Source organism: Myotis brandtii, unplaced genomic scaffold (genome assembly GCF_000412655.1).
Source record: "Myotis brandtii unplaced genomic scaffold, ASM41265v1 scaffold313, whole genome shotgun sequence".
In the NCBI taxonomy this organism is placed as follows: domain Eukaryota; kingdom Metazoa; phylum Chordata; class Mammalia; order Chiroptera; family Vespertilionidae; genus Myotis; species Myotis brandtii.
Genome location: NW_005361994.1, coordinates 549,004 through 556,021, shown reverse-complemented (window position 1 = coordinate 556,021; position 7,018 = coordinate 549,004).

Genomic DNA, 7,018 nt, shown 5'->3' with positions numbered 1-7,018 from the left:
TTGATTTCAGACAGGGAGGGAGGAGAGGGAGAGAGGAACATCAAGGATGAGAGAATCATTGATTAGTTGCCTACAATGTGGGCATGTGCCCTGACTGGGAATCAACCCGGACCCTTCAGTCCACAAGCCAGCGCTCTATCCACGGAGCCAAACTGGCTAGGGCTGAAATTAAAACTTCTCTTTTTTTATTTTATTTTTATTGCTTAAAGTATTACAAAGGGTATTACATATGTCTCCTTTTTTCCCCCACCCTTGACAATCCCCTGGCCTCCCCTAACCCCCAGTGTCTTATGTCCATTGGTTTTTTTTTTATTCTTTTTAAAAAAATATTATAAGTATTACAAAGGGTATTACATATGTGTCCTTTTTTTCCCCGCCCTTGACAATACCCCGGCTTCCCCTACCCCCCCAGTGTCTTATGTCCATTGGTTTTGCTTATATGCATGCATACAAGTCCTTCGGTTGATCTCTTACTCCCCTCCCTTCTGCCCCCCAACCCTCTCTGGCCTTCCCACTGCAGTTTGACAATCAGTTTGAGGCAGCTCTGCCTCTGTATCTATTATTGTTCAAAAGTTTGTAATGGTCTTTATTATCCATGAATGAGTGAGATCATGTGGTATTTTTCCTTCATTGACTGGCTTATTTCACTTAGCATAATGCTCTCCAGCTCCATCCATGCCGTTGCAAATTGTAAGAGTTCCTTCTTTTTTACAGCAGCATAGTATTCCATCGTGTAGATGTACCACAGTTTTCTAATCCATTCATCTACTGATGGGCACTTAGGCTGTTTCCAGATCTTAGCTATGGTGAATTGTGCTGCTATGAACATATGGGTGCATATATCCTTTCTGATTGGTGTTTTTGGTTTCTTGGGATATATTCCTAGAAGTGGGATCACAGGGTCAAATGGGAGTTCCATGTTTTGTTTTTTGAGGAAACTCCATACTGTCTTCCATAGTGGCTGCACCAGTCTGCATTCCCACCAGCAGTGCACGAGTGTTCCTTTTTCTCCACATCCTCTCCAGCACTTGTCCTTTGTTGATTTGTTGATGATAGCCATTCTGACAGGTGTGAGATGGTACCTCATTGTTGTTTTGATTTGCATCTCTCGGATGATTAGTGACTTTGAGCATGTTTTCATATGTCTCTTGGCTTTCTGAATGTAGTTTGTGTGTTCTTATTCAGTTTTTAACCTTTGGTGTCTAGAAATCCCTGGTACACCGTTTGATTCTCAATATGTGTTCAAAGAATAAAATACTTTTAATTTAATGTTTAATGATGACCAAAAAAAAACCCCAAACAATTTGTTAAGAAGTTACTGCACCCTGCAGAGTAAACTATGTTTACTTTACTGCACAGTAAGCTAATAACAAATGTTTATTCAAGTCACAAGTAAACCAAGATTGGACCACAGAGAAGGGGTTTTGGGTGTTACCTATCTATATTTTTAACTAGAATAATATGGATGCATTTCTTTGCTTGGCAGTATGCTGAAAATGAGTCAGCCAGTATTTAAAAATCTTTGCCAAGCTATGTGCTAGGGGTTGTTGATTGGAGCAATGAATACACTGGATACTTGCCCTCAGGTAACTTCCTCTCATTGTATTTTTTGTTTGTTTGTTTGTTTGTTTGTTCTCTGTGGATACTTCTTCCTGCATTTATTTTTTTCTAAATCTCATTCTGTTTCTCTGCCTGATGTTACTACTTCTATATTCAACAATAGATGGAATGCTTCCAGGAGTCTGATTTGAAGCAAACTAAGCACATATATACTAGTAATTACAGAGACCTCATTTCCTTTGCCAGCTCTGCTAAGAGTTCAGTCTTTGAGAGAAGTAGTTTCAACAGAGAATACGGCCCTTTTGACTGCTCTCCTGTGCTCAGCCATTATGTTCTCTGTGCTACTGAAGATTCCGTGCGCACAGGACTGCTATTCAATGGGTGATCTATGCAAATCCTCAGAGTGAAATGAGGTTTGCATACACCATCTGTCCAAAGTTCCCATAACCTTCCTGCTTGAGTAGGGTGAAGGGAAAGGAACAAGAGAGAGGAAAATTTTCTTCTGAAAGAAGGTCACATGAACTCCATGACTCAATTAGTTCAATGCTTCTCTCTTGTTTGTGGTTTCCTGGGTCCTGTGATAGTTCTAACTTCTTCTTGTCTATTATACATGGGTTTCAGAAATATTAAATCCTATATCTGAGAAAAATGTTTGAGTGATGAGGATATGAATAGAATAGTTTACCTATCCTAAAACTCGCTTCCCCCAAATATCTTATTATCTTGGGCAATATAGCATCATCCACTATCCAAACATCCTCCTATTTATTTATGTATTCTTTCTTTAAGCAAATATTTGAGTGCCTGTCATGCACTGGGCATCGTTTTTATAGTTTAAACAATCCTGTGGGATTGATTATTCATTCATTTGTTTTAAGGAGTATTGACAGGAATGATCCAAATCTGTATGTATACTTTTATGTACCTCCTAACTACATGGCATCTCTCCAGTCTACCACATTTGTTCACATATTTTCTTTTTTTAATTGTTATTTTATTGATTAAGGTATTACATATGTGTCCTTATCACCCCATTGCCCCCCGCCCACTCAGGCCCTCACCCCCGCTGTTGTCTGTGTCCACTGGTTAGGGTTATATGCATGCATTTAAGTCTTTTGTTTGATCTATTTCCCTTACCCTCTGTGTCCATTGGTTAGGGTTATATGCATGCATATAAGTCCTTCGGTTGATCTATTCCCCTTACCCCCACCCTCCACTCCCTTCCCTCTAAAGTTTGACAGTCTGATTGTTCAAAATATTTTCATCTTCCACAATCCATTTCTTTGACTTGCTGTGAACTTGAAATGTTTTACATCTTGTTTGCACATTTATACTGGGCATTTGCATATGTAGGCATTTTCTTTCAAATGATCACTCACCATTACATAAAACTACAATTCAAGACACAGTCACACAGAGTATTTGGGAAATACATCTGTTTTGAGTCCCTTGAAACTGTGTTTAACATTGCACCTGTGGTTTCCCTGGTTTTATCTGCTAGAAGTAACTTGGCATACAGTGATAGAACAGTGGGCTGAGTGGAATGTGTGCGGCAATTGGATTTTCAGCCATCGAGGAGTCTTCCATTAGTTTATAAGCATCCTCAGGGAAGAGAAACTGCCTTACTAAAAGGTATTTATCCCAAGGACACATGATGCTCATGAGCGTTTGTTGAATTGAATTATATTGAAGAAGATGGCTACAGAGTTCACTGGGTGCATCTCACTCATTTGCTCTGAAATCGGAGCTGTCCTTGAGGACCAGTGATGTGTTATTCCATTGCCCTCCTGCCCAAACTTACTCCGAGTTTCCTAAACCCAGACTTTAAGTTAAAGTGATTCTGAGAATAATTGCAAGTGGTCATTCATTTGCTTCTTAAGCTAATGCATATCATGTAATGATGTGCAGGAAAATGAATTTATTTGAGTCATGCTTGAGTTTTCAGCATTTCATTCCTTCCAGTTTTATTTGAGTTTTCTTGCCCAGGCTCTTTCCATGTTATTTATGTGATAAGTCATACTCATGGAAAAAGTCCTCTGTATATGCAAACTATCTTTCCAATACAAAATTATATCTTTCCTAAAATTGCCTAAAATGGCTCACAAAAAGAGGCCTGATTTCAGAAGCCAAACACTAAACTTCGTTTGCTCAAATGCAAACTGGAATTTAAACAAATGCAAAAACAAACAAACAAAAAACTAAAGTGTTTCTATACTGACAAAATAAAATTTTTGGATGTAAAGACAGCTCAACCTCAACATATTAATAATCTCAGAACCACTTGGGTTGACTTCAGAGTTAGGTTAATTGCCTTTTAGAATGCACGTGAGAGATGCAATTTAAACTTTTGTATTATTCTGACTTTTGTGCCTGGGGAGTATGCTACTTAGATGAAAGAATCTTCAGTTTGATTTAAAAATTTTTTGAAGTGTTCTGAAGCATCAGAATTGTTGGGTTTATATGTATGCTGCTCAATATGCAGGCAGGAAACAGCATGAAATGATTGCTTAATACTCTAATGTCTGTAAATTACAGTCTTTATAAAGTCGCTTCATTGAACTGGTAGATTTTCTTCATCATTTTATTGGACAAATTGGCTTACATTGAAAACGTATAGTATATTAAGTGCACAGAGCTAAAATACTCAACTAGAGTTTACACAATGATTATGAATATCCCAATATCTAATTTAAGCAGTTATCATCACAAATAAATCACTGAAATGCCCAAACAACTCTTGTTTATTATTCAAATTGTTATTTTTCTGTGCTCTTGCCACATTATTTATTCATTTAATAACCGGAACTCCTAAGCCCATGCATGTTTTTATGAACAATCATAAAATGTTGCTTTTGTGGAAACACAGAGCCAAAAAAAATGTATTTCAAGGTTACTGCCTCTCAGCAGCTAGTAGATCTTAATTACTAGCTGTGAGAAACAATGTCTTAGATATGCAGGGTTTGTTTTTTTTTTCTAAATTACCCTATATGTATTCAGTGATTCACACTTTCAGCCAAGTGTTCTTATAGAAAGATGTAAATTAGTTTTTATGAGCGTTATGGGAGAAGAAACTGATCTATCTTTGCAGAAGCTCTCTGTGATGAGGAAAACCTAGGTGTGAGGTGACTGTGCTGTGGCAATTGGTGTTTATTACCTACAAATTATTCCATGGACTACATATTCATTCATTCATTCATTCATTCATTCATCCTCACCCAAGGATGTGTTTTCCATGGATTTTTTTTTTCTTAGAGAGAGGAAGGGAGAGAGAGAGAACCACTGATGCCAGAGAAACATTGATCTGGTGCCTCCTATATGCGTCCCGACCAGAGATGCAACCTGAAACCTGGGTATGTGCCCTGACCAGGAATCGATCCTACTACCCTTCACTGTATTGGAGGACACTCTAACCAACTGAGCCATACTAGTGAGGGCTATGCATTTATTTTCACTCATCAAATGTGGACCAGTTATCTTCTGATAGCCAAGCACTGTGGTAATCACATATATAATCAACCCCATGAGAAAGACGCTACTATTTCCAACAAGGGTCACAGTTAATGGTTAAAAGGAGCATCTGCTTTGAGGTCAAATACACATAATTTTAAGGTTTATCACTTATAATCCATATAGCTTTGGAAATGGTGATTAACCTCACTGGGTTACAGATTCTTACCTGTAAAGGAATGAGAATGTTACTGTTCAAGGTGTTACAAGGTTAATTTTAAATAAAATGATCTAACAAATGTAGAGCACTTTGGAAAATTTGTCACCCATAGGAGGTTCTCAATAAATGCTAGTTTCCTCTCCTCCTTCTCCCCACCCAGAGCAGAGATTCTACACCAGATGTGACCAGCTCCAAATCACACTACCCATCAGTGACAGGACTACAACTACAACCTTTAGGTCCAAGTTCAGTGCTTTGCTCACTGAAATCAAATGCGTGGCTAATTTACTATCACTTGGCCTTTTATTTCAACATATTAAATCTAAAAATCTTGCATCCCTTCCATCCTTTATTGAGATGATCACAATGCCAATGGATTGATAACTTTTAGTGCAAATGCACTTTTTAGGAACTAGGGGAAATCTATCTACCTACCTGTGTAGTCTATCAGTAGGAAACAGTGTTGAAATAAATAGTCCCATTCATTAATAGCGTACCATATTTTGCACTGTTGATGCCAATATTGATGCTTTCAAATCATTGTGACTCTTAATATCATAGTTTATATTGTCATTGGGAAAATAGTTGGAATCATATAATAATACACACCAAAACAGTCATACAAAGTTGCATAGGATGAGTTTGACAAGTGGAAATAGTTAACTATGAATATGAATATATTAGGGACTTGATCTTCAATAAGGATCAGGTAAGACTTCTGAAAGAATTTTGAAGTGGGTCCTGAAAGACAAGTAAGAATTAAGTAGACAAACAGTTGGATAGCAAGGGAAAAATGAAGCAGAGGTCAATTAGGTATGAAGACATGAAGATAAGGTGAAGTTTAGTGGGTTGGGGAAAAAATAAAAAGAGTACTAAAAGAGCCTGGCCAGTGTGGATTAGTGGTTGAGTGTCAACCTATGAACCAGGAAGTCACAGTTCCATTCCTGGTCAGGGCACAGACCTGGGTTGCGGGTTCTATCATCATTGTTGTTTCTATCTCTCCCTCTCCCTTTCTCTCTGAAATCAGTAAAATAAAAAAAGTTTTGTTTTTTTGTGTGTGTGTGTGTGTGTGTGTGTGTGTGTGTGTGTGTGTGTTTAAAGAGCATTAAAAGTATTTCAAGTCGAAAGAGCAGGAGTGGCTAGATGTGATGAATCTGGGGACGTGAGCAGGACCAGATCTCAGAGTCTGTGGGATATAAGGTGGAGGTGAATCTTTATCCTAAAAGTATTTCAAAGGCAGCAGGTTAAGAATTTTAACAAAGGGGTGACTTAGCCACATTTTATTTGTTTGTTTTTTATATTTGTTCTGGGTTTGAGAAGATGAATGCAAGAAAGCCAGATTGGAGGTCCGGAGGGTGGGCGAGGCACTAAAAGATGGCATCTTGGACAAATTGAGGAAAGTGTTTGCTCATGGAGAGAAGTAAACAGACCTGAGAGATGTTTAGGATGTCTTAAGAAAAGTAAAAAAAGCGGTGCATTTTGGTTACCATCTTTATTTAATTAACTTCCAATTACATCTCCTGTTGGAAATCATGCAAAACTGCTCACTTAACTTACACACTTAGAATCATTGGAATATTCACCACAATTATGTATATTAGTGAAAATGTACAAATAACTTAAAATATTGTAAAAATGTAGGTATAGACACATAATATAGCATGATAACATTGAAATATTATCAGGACAATATAATGACATTGAAAATGTACAAATTATGTTCTTAAGTAAATAAACAATTTGTTAAAAAGGTTTTTGAAATATGACCCATCCCCCATCCCTCTTTAGCCT